Genomic DNA, 14,411 nt, shown 5'->3' with positions numbered 1-14,411 from the left:
GTGGAATCAGAGGTTGGGAATCAGAGGCAGGGAATCAGAGGCGGGGAAACAGAGGAGGGGAATCAGATATGGGGAATCAGAGGTTGCGAATCAAAGGCGGTGAAACAGAGATGGGGAATCAGGGCAGGGAATCAGAGGCAGGGAATCAAACACGGGGAATCAGAGCTGGGGAATCAGAGGCGGGGAATTAGAGTTGGGGAATCAGAGGAGGGGAGTCAGAGGCGGGGAAACAGGCGGGGAATCAGATATGGGGAATCAGAGGTGGGGAATCAGATGTTGGGAATCAGAGGCAGGGAATCAGAGGCGGGGAATCAGAGGCGGGGAATCAGAGGCAGGGAATCAGATGTGCGGAATCGGAGATGGGGAATCAGAGGCAGGGAATCAGAGGCGGGGAATCAGAGGCGGGGAATCAGAGGCCGGGAATCAGATATGGGGAAACAGAGGCGGGGAATCAGAGGCGGGGAAACAGAGGCGGGGAATCAGATATGGGAAATCAGAGGTGGGGAATCAGAGGTTGGGAATCAGAGGCAGGGAATCAGAGGCTTGGAATCACATGCAGGGAATCAGATGCGGGGAATCAGAGGCGGGGAATCAGAGCTGGAGAATCAGAGGTGGGGAATCAGAGTTGGGGAATCAGAGGCGGGGACTTAGATATTGGGAAACAGAGGCGGGGAATCAGAGGCTGGGAAACAGAGGCGGGGAATCAGATATGGGGAATCAGAGGTGGGGAATCAGAGGCAGGGAATCAGATGTGCGCAATCAGAGATGGGGAATCAGAGGCAGGGAATCAGAGACAGAAGCAGGGAATCAGAGGCCGGGGATCAGAGGCCGGAATCAGATGCTGGGAATAAGAGGCCGGGAATCAGAGGTGGGGAATCAGAGTCCGGGAATCGGAGATGGGGATTCAGAGGCGGGGAATGAGATATGGGGAATCAGAGGCGGGGAATCAGAGGCGGGGAAACAGAGGCGGGGAATCAGATATGGGGAATCAGAGGTGGCGAATCAAAGGTGGTGAATCAGAGATGGGGAATCAGAGGCCGGGAATCAGAGGCAGGGAATCAAACACGGGGAATCAGAGGCAGGGAATCAGAGCTGGGGAATCAGAGGCGGGGAATCATAGCTGGCGAATCAGAGGCGGGGAATCAGAGGTGGGGAATCAGAGGCGGGGAATCAGATATTGTTAATCAGAGCTGGGGAATCAGAGGCGGGGAAACAGAGGCGGGGAATCAGATATGGGCAATCAGAGGTGGGGAATCAGAGGTTGTGAATCAGAGATGGAGAATCAGAGGCGGGGAATCAGAGGCCGGTAATCAGACGCGGGGAATCAGAGGCGGGGATTCAGAGCTGGGGAATCAGAGGCGGGGAATCAGAGTTGGGGAATCAGAGGCGGGGAATCAGATATGGGGAATCAGAGGCGGGGAATCAGAGGCGGGGAAACAGAGGCGGGGAATCAGATATGGGGAATCAGAGGTGGGGAATCAGGGGCGGGGTATCAGTAGCAGGGAATCAGAGGCGGGAAATCAGAGGCCGGGAATCGGAGGCGGTGAATCAGAGGCGGGGAATCAGAGGCAGGGAATCGGATGTGCGGAATCAGAGATGGGGAATCAGAGGTGGGGAATCAGAGGCGGTGAATCAGACATGGGTAATCAGAGGCGGGGAATCAGAGGCAGGAAATCAGACACGGGGAATCAGAGGCGGGGAATCAGAGCTGGGGAATTAGATGCAGGGAATCAGAGTTGGGGATTCAGAGGCGGGGAATCAGCTATGGGGAATCAGAGGTGGGGAATCAGAGCTGGGGAATCAGAGGTGGGGAATCAGAGTTGGGGAATCAGAGGCGGGGACTTAGATATGGGGAAACAGAGGCGGGGAATCAGAGGCGGGGAAACAGAGGCGGGGAATCAGATATTGGGAATCAGAGGTGGGGAATCAGAGGCAGGGAATCAGATGTGCGGTATCAGAGATGGGGAATCAGAGGCTGTGAATCAGAGGCGGGGAATCAGAAGCAGGGAATCGGATGTGCGGAATCAGAGATGGGGAATCAGAGGTGGGGAATCAGAGGCGGTGAATCAGACATGGGTAATCAGAGGCGGGGAATCAGAGGCAGGAAATCAGACACGGGGAATCTGAGGCGGGGAATCAGAGGCGGGGAATCAGAGGCAGGGAATGGGATGTGCGGAATCAGAGATGGGGAATCAGAGGTGGGGAATCAGAGGCGGTGAATCAGACATGGGTAATCAGAGGTGGGGAATCAGAGGCAGGAAATCAGACACGGGGAATCAGAGCTGGGGAATTAGATGCAGGGAATCAGAGTTGGGGATTCAGAGGCGGGGAATCAGATATGGGGAAACTGAGGTGGGGAATCAGAGGTGGGCAAATAGAGGCGGGGAATCAGATATGGGGAAACAGAGGCGGGGAATCAGAGGTGGGGAAACAGAGGCGGGGAATCAGATATGGGGAATCAGAGGTGGGGAATCAGAGGTTGTGAATCACAGGCAGGGAATCAGAGGCTGGGAATCAGATGCAGGGAATCAGATGCGGGGAATCAGAGGCGGGGAATCAGAGCTGGGGAATCAGAGGTGGGGAATCAGACTTGGGGAATCAGAGGCGGGGACTTAGATATGGGGAAACAGAGGCGGGGAATCAGAGGCGGGGAAACAGAGGCGGGGAATCAGATATGGGGAATCAGAGGTGGGGAATCAGAGGCAGGGAATCAGATGTGCGGAATCAGAGATGGGGAATCAGAGGCAGGGAATCAGAATCAGAAGCAGGGAATAAGACGCGGGGAATCTGAGGCGGGGAATCAGAGCTGGGGAATCAGAGGCTGTGAATCAGAGGCGGGGAATCAGAAGCAGGGAATCGGATGTGCGGAATCAGAGATGGGGAATCAGAGGTGGGGAATCAGAGGCGGTGAATCAGACACGGGGAATCTGAGGCGGGGAATCAGAGGCGGGGAATCAGAGGCAGGGAATGGGATGTGCGGAATCAGAGATGGGGAATCAGAGGTGGGGAATCAGAGGCGGTGAATCAGACATGGGTAATCAGAGGCGCGGAATCAGAGGCAGGAAATCAGACACGGGGAATCAGAGGCGGGGAATCAGAGCTGGGGAATTAGATGCAGGGAATCAGAGTTGGGGATTCAGAGGCGGGGAATCAGATATGGGGAAACTGAGGTGGGGAATCAGAGGTGGGCAAATAGAGGCGGGGAATCAGATATGGGGAAACACAGGCGGGGAATCAGAGGCGGGGAAACAGAGGCGGGGAATCAGATATGGGGAATCAGAGGTGGGGAATCAGAGGTTGGGAATCATAGGCAGGGAATCAGAGGCTGGGAATCAGATGCTGGGAATCAGATGCGGGGAATCAGAGGCGGGGAATCAGAGCTGGGGAATCAGAGGTGGGGAATCAGAGTTGGGGAATCAGAGGCGGGGACTTAGATATGGGGAAACAGAGGCGGGGAATCAGAGCTGAAGAATCAGAGGTGGGGAATCAGAGTTGGGGAATCAGAGGCGGGGACTTAGATATTGGGAAACAGAGGCGGGGAATCAGAGGCGGGGAAACAGAGGCGGGGAATCAGATATGGGGAATCAGAGGTGGGGAATCAGAGGCAGGGAATCAGATGTGCGCAATCAGAGATGGGGAATCAGAGGCAGGGAATCAGAATCAGAAGCAGGGAATCAGAGGCCGGGAATCAGAGGCCGAAATCAGATGCCGGGAATAAGAGGCCGGGAATCAGAGGTGGGGAATCAGAGTCCGGGAATCAGAGATGGGGATTCAGAGGCGGGGAATGAGATATGAGGAATCAGAGGCGGGGAATCAGAGGCGGGGAAACAGAGACAGGGAATCAGATATGGGGAATCAGAGGTGGCGAATCAAAGGCGGTGAATCAGAGACGGGGAATCAGAGGCGGGCAATCAGAGGCAGGGAATCAAACACGGGGAATCAGAGGCGGGGAATCAGAGCTGGGGAATCAGAGGCTGGGAATCAGGGTTGGGGAATCAGAGGCGGGGAATCAGATATGGGGAAACAGGGGCGGGGAGTCAGAGGTGGGGAAACACAGGCGGGGAATCAGATATGGGGAATCAGAGGTGTGGAATCAGAGGTTGGGAATCAGAGGCAGTGAATCAGAGGCGGGGAAACAGAGGTGGGGAATCAGATAAGGGGAATCAGAGGTGGCGAATCAAAGGCGGTGAAACAGAGATGGGGAATCAGGGCAGGGAATCAGAGGCGGGGAATCAGAGGCGGGGAATCAGAGGCAGGGAATCAGATGTGCGGAATCGGAGATGGGGAATCAGAGGCAGGGAATCAGAGGCGGGGAATCAGAGGCGGGGAATCAGAGGCCGGGAATCAGATATGGGGAAACAGAGGCGGGGAATCAGAGGCGGGGAAACAGATGCGGGGAATCAGATATGGGGAATCAGAGGTGGGGAATCAGAGGTTGGGAATCAGATGCAGGGAATCAGAGGCTTGGAATCAGATGCAGGGAATCAGATGCGGGGAATCAGAGGCGGGGAATCAGAGCTGGAGAATCAGAGGTGGGGAATCAGAGTTGGGGAATCAGAGGCGGGGACTTAGATATTGGGAAACAGAGGCGGGGAATCAGAGGCGGGGAAACAGAGGCGGGAAATCAGATATGGGGAATCAGAGGTGGGGAATCAGAGGCAGGGAATCAGATGTGCGCAATCAGAGATGGGGAATCAGAGGCAGGGAATCAGAATCAGAAGCAGGGAATCAGAGGCCAGGAATCAGAGGCCGGAATCAGATGCCGGGAATAAGAGTCCGGGAATCAGAGGTGGGGAATCAGAGTCCGGGAATCAGAGATGTGGATTCAGAGGCGGGGAATGAGATATGGGGAATCAGAGGAGGGGAATCAGAGGCGGGGAAACAGAGGCGGGGAATCAGATATGGGGAATCAGAGGTGGCGAATGAAAGGCGGTGAATCAGAGATGGGGAATCAGAGGCCGGGAATCAGAGGCAGGGAATCAAACACGGGGAATAAGAGGCGGGGAATCAGAGCTGGGGAATCAGAGGCGGGGAATCAGAGTTGGGGAATCAGAGGCGGGGAATCAGAGGCAGGGAATCAATATGGGAATTCAGAGGTGGGGAATCAGATGTTGGGAATCAGAGGCAGGGAATCAGAGGCGAGGATTCAGAGCTGGGGAATCAGAGGCGGGGAATCAGAATTGGGGAATCAGAGATGGGGAATCAGAGATGGGGAATCAGAGATGGGGAATCAGAGGCGGGGAATCAGACCCTGGGAATCAGAGGTGGTGAATCAGAGATGTGGAATCAGAGGCGGGGAATCAGAGGCAGGGAATCAGACGCGGGGAATCAGAGGTGGGGAATCAGAGGTGGGGAATCAGAGGCGGTGAATCAGACATGGGTAATCAGAGGCGCGGAATCAGAGGCAGGAAATCAGACACGGGGAATCAGAGGCGGGGAATCAGAGCTGGGGAATTAGATGCAGGGAATCAGAGTTGGGGATTCAGAGGCGGGGAATCAGATATGGGGAAACTGAGGTGGGGAATCAGAGGTGGGCAAATAGAGGCGGGGAATCAGATATGGGGAAACACAGGCGGGGAATCAGAGGCGGGGAAACAGAGGCGGGGAATCAGATATGGGGAATCAGAGGTGGGGAATCAGAGGTTGGGAATCATAGGCAGGGAATCAGAGGCTGGGAATCAGATGCTGGGAATCAGATGCGGGGAATCAGAGGCGGGGAATCAGAGCTGGGGAATCAGAGGTGGGGAATCAGAGTTGGGGAATCAGAGGCGGGGACTTAGATATGGGGAAACAGAGGCGGGGAATCAGAGCTGAAGAATCAGAGGTGGGGAATCAGAGTTGGGGAATCAGAGGCGGGGACTTAGATATTGGGAAACAGAGGCGGGGAATCAGAGGCGGGGAAACAGAGGCGGGGAATCAGATATGGGGAATCAGAGGTGGGGAATCAGAGGCAGGGAATCAGATGTGCGCAATCAGAGATGGGGAATCAGAGGCAGGGATTCAGAATCAGAAGCAGGGAATCAGAGGCCGGGAATCAGAGGCCGAAATCAGATGCCGGGAATAAGAGGCCGGGAATCAGAGGTGGGGAATCAGAGTCCGGGAATCAGAGATGGGGATTCAGAGGCGGGGAATGAGATATGAGGAATCAGAGGCGGGGAATCAGAGGCGGGGAAACAGAGACAGGGAATCAGATATGGGGAATCAGAGGTGGCGAATCAAAGGCGGTGAATCAGAGATGGGGAATCAGAGGCGGGCAATCAGAGGCAGGGAATCAAACACGGGGAATCAGAGGCGGGGAATCAGAGCTGGGGAATCAGAGGCTGGGAATCAGGGTTGGGGAATCAGAGGCGGGGAATCAGATATGGGGAAACAGGGGCGGGGAGTCAGAGGTGGGGAAACACAGGCGGGGAATCAGATATGGGGAATCAGAGGTGTGGAATCAGAGGTTGGGAATCAGAGGCAGTGAATCAGAGGCGGGGAAACAGAGGTGGGGAATCAGATAAGGGGAATCAGAGGTGGCGAATCAAAGGCGGTGAAACAGAGATGGGGAATCAGGGCAGGGAATCAGAGGTGGGGAATCAGAGGCGGGGAATCAGAGGCAGGGAATCAGATGTGCGGAATCGGAGATGGGGAATCAGAGGCAGGGAATCAGAGGCGGGGAATCAGAGGCGGGGAATCAGAGGCCGGGAATCAGATATGGGGAAACAGAGGCGGGGAATCAGAGGCGGGGAAACAGATGCGGGGAATCAGATATGGGGAATCAGAGGTGGGGAATCAGAGGTTGGGAATCAGATGCAGGGAATCAGAGGCTTGGAATCAGATGCAGGGAATCAGATGCGGGGAATCAGAGGCGGGGAATCAGAGCTGGAGAATCAGAGGTGGGGAATCAGAGTTGGGGAATCAGAGGCGGGGACTTAGATATTGGGAAACAGAGGCGGGGAATCAGAGGCGGGGAAACAGAGGCGGGAAATCAGATATGGGGAATCAGAGGTGGGGAATCAGAGGCAGGGAATCAGATGTGCGCAATCAGAGATGGGGAATCAGAGGCAGGGAATCAGAATCAGAAGCAGGGAATCAGAGGCCAGGAATCAGAGGCCGGAATCAGATGCCGGGAATAAGAGTCCGGGAATCAGAGGTGGGGAATCAGAGTCCGGGAATCAGAGATGTGGATTCAGAGGCGGGGAATGAGATATGGGGAATCAGAGGAGGGGAATCAGAGGCGGGGAAACAGAGGCGGGGAATCAGATATGGGGAATCAGAGGTGGCGAATGAAAGGCGGTGAATCAGAGATGGGGAATCAGAGGCCGGGAATCAGAGGCAGGGAATCAAACACGGGGAATAAGAGGCGGGGAATCAGAGCTGGGGAATCAGAGGCGGGGAATCAGAGTTGGGGAATCAGAGGCGGGGAATCAGAGGCAGGGAATCAATATGGGAATTCAGAGGTGGGGAATCAGATGTTGGGAATCAGAGGCAGGGAATCAGAGGCGAGGATTCAGAGCTGGGGAATCAGAGGCGGGGAATCAGAATTGGGGAATCAGAGATGGGGAATCAGAGATGGGGAATCAGAGATGGGGAATCAGAGGCGGGGAATCAGACCCTGGGAATCAGAGGTGGTGAATCAGAGATGTGGAATCAGAGGCGGGGAATCAGAGGCAGGGAATCAGACGTGGGGAATCAGAGGTGGGGAATCATAGCTGGCGAATCAGAGGCGGGGAATCAGAGGTGGGGAATCAGAGGCGGGGAATCAGATATTGTTAATCAGAGGTGGGGAATCAGAGGCGGGGAAACAGAGGCGGGGAATCAGAGGTGGGGAATCAGAGGCCGGTAATCAGACGCGGGGAATCAGAGGCGGGGATTCAGAGCTGGGGAATCAGAGGTGGGGAATCAGTGTTGGGGAATCAGAGGCGGGGACTTAGATATTGGGAAACAGAGGCGGGGAATCAGAGGCGGGGAAACAGAGGCGGGAAATCAGATATGGGGAATCAGAGGTGGGGAATCAGAGGCAGGGAATCAGATTTGCGCAATCAGAGATGGGGAATCAGAGGCAGGGAATCAGAATCAGAAGCAGGGAATCAGAGGCCAGGAATCAGAGGCCGGAATCAGATGCCGGGAATAAGAGTCCGGGAATCAGAGGTGGGGAATCAGAGTCCGGGAATCAGAGATGGGGATTCAGAGGCGGGGAATGAGATATGGGGAATCAGAGGAGGGGAATCAGAGGCGGGGAAACAGAGGCGGGGAATCAGATATGGGGAATCAGAGGTGGCGAATGAAAGGCGGTGAATCAGAGATGGGGAATCAGAGGCCGGGAATCAGAGGCAGGGAATCAAACACGGGGAATAAGAGGCGGGGAATCAGAGCTGGGGAATCAGAGGCGGGGAATCAGAGTTGGGGAATCAGAGGCGGGGAATCAGAGGCAGGGAATCAATATGGGAATTCAGAGGTGGGGAATCAGATGTTGGGAATCAGAGGCAGGGAATCAGAGGCGAGGATTCAGAGCTGGGGAATCAGAGGCGGGGAATCAGAATTGGGGAATCAGAGATGGGGAATCAGAGATGGGGAATCAGAGATGGGGAATCAGAGGCGGGGAATCAGACCCTGGGAATCAGAGGTGGTGAATCAGAGATGTGGAATCAGAGGCGGGGAATCAGAGGCAGGGAATCAGACGCGGGGAATCAGAGGTGGGGAATCATAGCTGGCGAATCAGAGGCGGGGAATCAGAGGTGGGGAATCAGAGGCGGGGAATCAGATATTGTTAATCAGAGGTGGGGAATCAGAGGCGGGGAAACAGAGGCGGGGAATCAGAGGTGGGGAATCAGAGGACGGTAATCAGACGCGGGGAATCAGAGGCGGGGATTCAGAGCTGGGGAATCAGAGGCGGGGAATCAGAGTTGGGGAATCAGAGGCGGGGAATCAGATATGGGAAATCAGAGGCGGGGAATCAGAGGCGGGGAAACAGAGGCGGGGAATCAGATATGGGGAATCAGAGGTGGGGAATCAGGGGCGGGGTATCAGTGGCATGGAATCAGAGGCGGGAAATCAGAGGCCGGGAATCAGAGGCGGTGAATCAGAGGCGGTGAATCAGAGGCGGGGAATCAGAGGCAGGGAATCTGATGTGCGGAATCAGAGATGGGGAATCAGAGGTGGGGAATCAGAGGCGGGGAATCAGGGGCAGGAAATCTGACACGGGGAATCAGAGGCGGGGAATCAGAGCTGGGGAATTAGATGCAGGGAATCAGAGTTGGGGATTCAGAGGCGGGGAATCAGATATGGGGAAACAGTGGCGGGGAATCAGAGGCGGGGAAACAGAGGCGGGGAATCAGATATGGGGAATCAGATGTGGGTAATCAGAGCTGGGGAATCAGAGGTGTGGAATCAGAGTTGCGGAATCAGAGGCGGGGACTTAGATATGGGGAAACAGAGGCGGGGAATCAGAGGCGGGGAAACAGAGGCGGGGAATCAGATATGGGGAATCAGAGGTGGGGAATCAGAGGCAGGGAATCAGATGTGCGGAATCAGAGATGGGGAATCAGAGGCAGGGAATCAGACTCAGAAGCAGGGAATAAGACGCGGGGAATCTGAGGCGGGGAATCAGAGCTGGGGAATCAGAGGCTGTGAATCAGAGGCGGGGAATCAGAAGCAGGGAATCGGATGTGCGGAATCAGAGATGGGGAATCAGAGGTGGGGAATCAGAGGCGGTGAATCAGACATGGGTAATCAGAGGCGGGGAATCAGAGGCAGGAAATCAGACATGGGGAATCTGAGGCGGGGAATCAGAGGTGGGGAATCAGAGGCAGGGAATGGGATGTGCGGAATCAGAGATGGGGAATCAGAGGTGGGGAATCAGAGGCGGTGAATCAGACATGGGTAAACAGAGGCGGGGAATCAGAGGCAGGAAATCAGACACGGGGAATCAGAGGCGGGGAATCAGAGCTGGGGAATTAGATGCAGGGAATCAGAGTTGGGGATTCAGAGGCGGGGAATCAGATATGGGGAAACTGAGGTGGGGAATCAGAGGTGGGCAAATAGAGGCGGGGAATCAGATATGGGGAAACAGAGGCGGGGAATCAGAGGCGGGGAAACAGAGGTGGGGAATCAGATATGGGGAATCAGAGGTGGGGAATCAGAGTTTGGGAATCACAGGCAGGGAATCAGAGGCTGGGTATCAGATGCAGGGAATCAGATGCGGGGAATCAGATGCGGGGAATCAGAGCTGGGGAATCAGAGGTGGGGAATCAGAGTTGGGGAATCAGAGGCGGGGACTTAGATATGGGGAAACAGAGGCAGGGAATCAGAATCAGAAGCAGGGAATAAGACACGGGGAATCAGAGGCGGGGAATCAGATGTGCGGAATCAGAGATGGGGAATCAGAGGCAGGGAATCAGAATCAGAAGCAGGGAATAAGACGCGGGGAATCAGAGGCGGGGAATCAGAGCTGGGGAATCAGAGGCAGTGAATCAGAGGCGGGGAATCAGAGGCAGGGAATCGGATGTGCCGAATCAGAGATGGGGAATCAGAGGTGGGGAATCAGAGGCGGTGAATCAGACATGGGTAATCAGAGGCGGGGAATCAGAGGCAGGAAATCAGACACTGGGAATCAGAGGCGGGGAATCAGAGCTGGGAAATTAGAGGCAGGGATTCAGAGTTGGGGATTCAGAGGCGGGGAATCAGATATGGGGAAAAAGAGGCGGGGAAACAGAGGCGGGCAAATAGAGGTGGGGATCAGATATGGGGAAACAGAGGAGGGGAATCAGAGGCGGGGAAACAGACGCGGGGAATCAGATATGGGGAATCAGAGGTGGGGATTCAGAGGTTGGGAATCAGAGGCAGGGAATCAGAGGCTGGGAATCATATGCATGGAATCAGATGCGGGGAATCAGAGGCGGGGAATCAGAGCTGGGGAAACAGAGGCGGGGAATCAGAGGCGGGGAACAGAAGGCGGGGAATCAGATATGGGGAATCAGAGATGGGGAATCAGAGGCAGGGAATTAGATGTGCGGAATCAGAGATGGGGAATCAGAGGTGGGGAATCAGAATCAGAAGCAGGGAATCAGAGGCAGGGAATCAGAGTTGGGGATTCAGAGGCGGGGAATCAGATATGGGGAAACAGAGGCGGGGAATCAGAGGCGGGAAAACAGAGGCGAGGAATTAGATATGGGGAATCAGAGGTGGGGAATCAGAGGTGGTGAATCAGAGATGGGGAATCACAGGCGTGGAATCAGAGGCAGGGAATAGAACGCGGGGAATCAGAGGCAGGGAATCGGAGTTGGGGCATCAGAGGTTGGGAATTAGATATGGGGAAACAGAGGCGGGGAATCAGAGGCGGGGAAACAGAGGCGGGGAATCAGAGGCTTGGAATCAGATGCAGGGAATCAGATGCGGAAAATCAGAAATGGGGAATCAGAGGTGGGGAATCAGAGGTTGGGAATCAGATGCAGGGAATCAGAGGCTTGGAATCAGATGCAGGGAATCAGATGCGGGGAATCAGAGGCGGGGAATCATAGCTGGAGAATCAGAGGTGGGGAATCAGAGTTGGGGAATCAGAGGAGGGTCTTAGATATTGGGAAACAGAGGCGGGGAATCAGAGGCGGGGAAACAGAATCGGGAAATCAGATATGGGGAATCAGAGGTGGGGAATCAGAGGCAGGGAATCAGAATCAGAAGCAGGGAATCAGAGGCCGGGAATCAGAGGCCGGAATCAGATGACCGGAATAAGAGGCCGGGAATCAGAGGTGGGGAATCAGAGTCCGGGAATCAGAGGAGGGGAAACAGAGGCGGGGAATCAGATATGGGGAATCAGAGGTGGCGAATCAAAGGCGGTGAATCAGAGCTGGGGAATCAGAGGCGGGGAATCAGAGTTGGGGAATCAGAGGCGGGGAATCAGAGCTGGGGAATCAGAGTAGGGGAATCAGAGGCAGGGAATCAGATGTGCGGAATCAGAGATGGGGAATCAGAGGTGGGGAATCAGAGGCGGTGAGTCAGAGATGGGGAATCAGAGGTGGTGAATCAGAGGCAGGAAATCAGACACGGGGATTCAGAGGCTGGGAATCAGACGGGGGGAATCAAAGGTGGGGAATCAGAGCTGGGGAATCAGAGGCAGGGAATCAGAGTTGGGGATTCAGAGGCGGGGAATCAGATATGGGGAAACAGAGGCGGGGAATCAGAGGCGGGAAAACAGAGGCGAGGAATTAGATATGGGGAATCAGAGGTGGGGAATCAGAGGTGGTGAATCAGAGATGGGGAATCACAGGCGGGGAATCAGAGGCAGGGAATAGAACGCGGGGAATCAGAGGCAGGGAATCAGAGTTGGGGCATCAGAGGTTGGGAATTAGATATGGGGAAACAGAGGCGGGGAATCAGAGGTGGGGAAACAGAGGCGGGGAATCAGATATGGGGAATCAGAGGTGGGGAATCAGAGGCAGGGAATCAGATGTGCGGAATCAGAGATGAGGAATCAGAGGCAGGGAATTAGAATCAGAAGCGGGGAATCAGATATGGGGAATCAGAGGCCAGGAATCAGATGCTGGGAATAAGAGGCCAGGAATCAGAGGTGGGGAATCAGAGTCCGGGAATCAGAGATAGGGATTCAAAGGCGGGGAATGAGATATGGAGAATCAGAGGCGGGGAATTTGAGGCGTGGAAACAGTGGTGGGGAATCAGATATGGGGAATCAGAGGTGGCGAATCAAAGGCAGTGAATCAGTGATGGGGAATCAGAGGCGGGGAATCAGAGGCAGGGAATCAAACACAGGGAATCAGAGGCGGGGAATCAGAGCTGGGGAATCAGAGGCGGGGAATCTGAGTTGGGGAATAAGAGGCGGGGAATCAGATATGGGGAAACAGGGGCCGGGAATCAGAGGCGGGGAAACAGAGGCGGGGAATCAGATATGGGGAATCAGAGGTGGGGAATCAGAGGTGGTGAATCAGAGATGGGGAATCACAGGCGGGGAATCAGAGGCAGGGAATAGAACGCGGGGAATCAGAGGCAGGGAATTAGAGTTGGGGCATCAGAGGTTGGGAATTAGATATGTGGAAACAGAGGCGGGGAATCAGAGGTGGGGAATCAGAGGCAGGGAATCAGATGTGCGGAATCAGAGATGGGGAATCAGAGGCAGGGAATCAGAATCAGAAGCGGGGAATCAGAGGCCGGGAATCAGAGGCCGGGAATCAGATGCTGGGAATAAGAGGCCGGGAATCAGAGGTGGGGAATCAGAGTCCGGGAATCAGAGATGGGGATTCAGAGGCGGAGAATGAGATATGGAGAATCAGAGGCGGGGAATCAGAGGCAGGGAAACAGAGGTGGGGAATCAGATATGGGGAATCAGAGGTGGCGAATCAAAGGCGGTGAATCAGAGATGGGGAATCAGAGGCGGGCAATCAGAGGCAGGGAATCAAACACGGGGAATCAGAGGCGGGGAATCAGAGCTGGGGAATCAGAGGCGGGGAATCAGAGTTGGGGAATCAGAGGCGGGGAATCAGATATGGGGAAAGAGGGGCGGGGAATCAGAGGCGGGGAAACAGAGGCGAGGAATCAGATATGGGGAATCAGAGGTGTGGAATCAGAGGTTGGGATTCAGAGGCAGGGAATCAGAGGCGGGGAAACAGAGGAGGGGAATCAGATATGGGGAATCAGAGGTGGCGAATCAAAGGCGGTGAAACAGAGATGGGGAATCAGGGCAGGGAATCAGAGGCAGGGAATCAAACACAGGGAATCAGAGCTGGGGAATCAGAGGCGGGGAATTAGAGTTGGGGAATCAGAGGAGGGGAGTCAGAGGCGGGGAAACAGGCGGGGAATCAGATATGGGGAATAAGAGGTGGGGAATCAGATGTTGGGAATCAGAGGCAGGGAATCAGAGGCGGGGAATCAGAGGCGGGGAATCAGAGGCAGGGAATCAGATGTGCGGAATCGGAGATGGGGAATCAGAGGCAGGGAATCAGAGGCGGGGAATCAGAGGCGGGGAATCAGAGGCCGGGAATCAGATATGGGGAAACAGAGGCGGGGAATCAGTGGCGGGGAAACAGAGGCGGGGAATCAGATATGGGAAATCAGAGGTGGGGAATCAGAAGTTGGGAATCAGAGGCAGGGAATCAGAGGCTTGGAATCAGATGCAGGGAATCAGATGCGGGGAATCAGAGGCGGGGAATCAGAGCTGGAGAATCAGAGGTGGGGAATCAGAGTTGGGGAATCAGAGGCGGGGACTTAGATATTGGGAAACAGAGGCGGGGAATCAGAGGCGGGGAAACAGAGGCGGGGAATCAGATATGGGGAATCAGAGGTGGGGAATCAGAGGCAGGGAATCAGATGTGCGCAATCAGAGATGGGGAATCAGAGGCAGGGAATCAGAATCAGAAGCAGGGAATCAGAGGCCGGGGATCAGAGGCCGGAATAAGATGCCGGGAATAAGAGGCCGGGAA

The sequence above is a fragment of the Narcine bancroftii genome, unplaced genomic scaffold (genome assembly GCF_036971445.1).
Source record: "Narcine bancroftii isolate sNarBan1 unplaced genomic scaffold, sNarBan1.hap1 Scaffold_160, whole genome shotgun sequence".
In the NCBI taxonomy this organism is placed as follows: domain Eukaryota; kingdom Metazoa; phylum Chordata; class Chondrichthyes; order Torpediniformes; family Narcinidae; genus Narcine; species Narcine bancroftii.
This window is presented reverse-complemented; position numbering follows the sequence as displayed.